This window comes from Salmo salar, chromosome ssa06 (assembly GCF_905237065.1).
Source record: "Salmo salar chromosome ssa06, Ssal_v3.1, whole genome shotgun sequence".
In the NCBI taxonomy this organism is placed as follows: Eukaryota; Metazoa; Chordata; class Actinopteri; order Salmoniformes; family Salmonidae; genus Salmo; species Salmo salar.
Genome location: NC_059447.1, coordinates 77,707,437 through 77,709,609, shown reverse-complemented (window position 1 = coordinate 77,709,609; position 2,173 = coordinate 77,707,437).

Sequence of the window (2,173 nt, the reverse complement as noted above, 5' to 3'; positions counted from 1 at the left end):
CAACGTGGCGTTGGTGGATGGAGCGAGACATGATGTCCCAGATGTGCTCAATTGGATTCAGGTCTGGGGAACGGGCGGGCCAGTCCATAGCATCAATGCCTTCCTCTTGCAGGAACTGCTGACACACTCCAGCCACATGAGGTCTAGCATTGTCTTGCATTAGGAGGAACCCAGGGCCAACCGCTCCAGCATATGGTCTCACAAGGGGTCTGAGGATCTCATCTCGGTACCTAATGGCAGTCAGGCTACCTCTGGCGAGCACATGGAGGGCTGTGCGGCCCCCCAAAGAAATGCCACCCCACACCATGACTGACCCACCGCCAAACCGGTCATGCTGGAGGATGTTGCAGGCAGCAGAATGTTCTCCACGGCGTCTCCAGACTCTGTCACGTCTGTCACGTGCTCAGTGTGAACCTGCTTTCATCTGTGAAGAGCACAGGGCGCCAGTGGCGAATTTGCCAATCTTGGTGTTCTCTGGCAAATGCCAAACGTCCTGCACGGTGTTGGGCTGTAAGCCAACCCCCACCTGTGGACGTCGGGCCCTCATACCACCCTCATGGAGTCTGTTTCTGACCGTTTGAGCAGACACATGCACATTTGTGGCCTGCTGGAGGTCATTTTGCAGGGCTCTGGCAGTGCTTCTCCTGCTCCTCTTTGCACAAAGGCGGAGGTAGCGGTCCTGCTGCTGGGTTGTTGCCCTCCTACGGCCTCCTCCACGTCTCCTGATGTACTGGCCTGTCTCCTGGTAGCGCCTCCATGCTCTGGACACTACGCTGACAGTCCCACAGCAAACCTTCTTGCCACAGCTCGCATTGATGTGCCATCCTGGATGAGCTGCACTACCTGAGCCACTTGTGTGGGTTGTAGACTCCGTCTCATGCTACCACTAGAGTGAAAGCACCACCAGCATTCAAAAGTGACCAAAACATCAGCCAGGAAGCATAGGAACTGAGAAGTGGTCTGTGGTCCCCACCTGCAGAACCACTCCTTTATTGGGGGTGTCTTGCTAATTGCCTATAATTTCCACCTGTTGTCTATTCCATTTGCACAACAGCATGTGAAATTTATTGTCAATCAGTGTTGCTTCCTAAGTGGACAGTTTGATTTCACAGAAGTGTGATTGACTTGGAGTTACATTGTGTTGTTTAAGTGTTCCCTTTATTTTTTTGAGCAGTGTATTTAATTTTGTTTAGCACTTTTTTTGGTTACTACATGATTCCATGTATTTCATAGTTTTGATGTCTTCACTATTATTCTACAATGTAGAAAATAGTAAAAATAAAGAAAAACCCTGGAATGAGTAGGTGTGTCCATACTTTTGACTGGTACTGTATGTAAATGAGGTATTTCTGTATTTCATTTTCAATACATTTGTTAAAATGTCAAAAAACATGTTTTCACTTTGCCATTATGGGGTATTGTGTGTAGATTGTTGAGAAAAATATTCAGGCTGTAACAACAAAATGTGGAAAACGTCTAGGGTTCTGGATAGAGTACTGTCTGAAGGCACTGTTACTCTATACTGGGGGTATTGTTCAGGTTGTCATTACACATACCGTTCAATATACCTTAAATGTTCATACACATTTAGATGTATATTATGTTGCTGTTATACTGTATGTCAGTGTGGGTAAAATTATATTGATGTCTTTGTCCTGGTGAGTCTGACTAACAGATAAAGACAGACATATACAGTTGAAGTGGGAAGTTTACATACACTTAGGTTGGAGTCATTAAAACTTGTTTTTCAACCACTCCACAAATTTCTTGTTAACAAACTATAGTTTTGGCAAGTCGTTTAGGACATCCACTTTGTGCATGACACAAGTCATTTTTCCAACAATTGTTTACTGTATCACTGTATCACAATTCCAGTGGGTCAGAAGTTGCCTTTAAACAGCTTGGAAAATTCCAGAAAAGGATGTCATGGCTTTAGAAGCTTCTAATATGCGAATTGACATCATTTGAGTCAATTGGAGGTGTACCTGTGGATGTATTTCAAGGCCTACCTTCAAACACAGTGCCATCATGGGAAAATCAAAAGAAATCAGTCAAGACCTCAGAAAAAAATTGTAGACCTCCACAAGTCTGGTTCATCGTTTGGAGCAATTTCCAAATGCCTGAAGGTACCACGTTTATCTGTACAAACAATAGTACGCAAGTATAAACACCA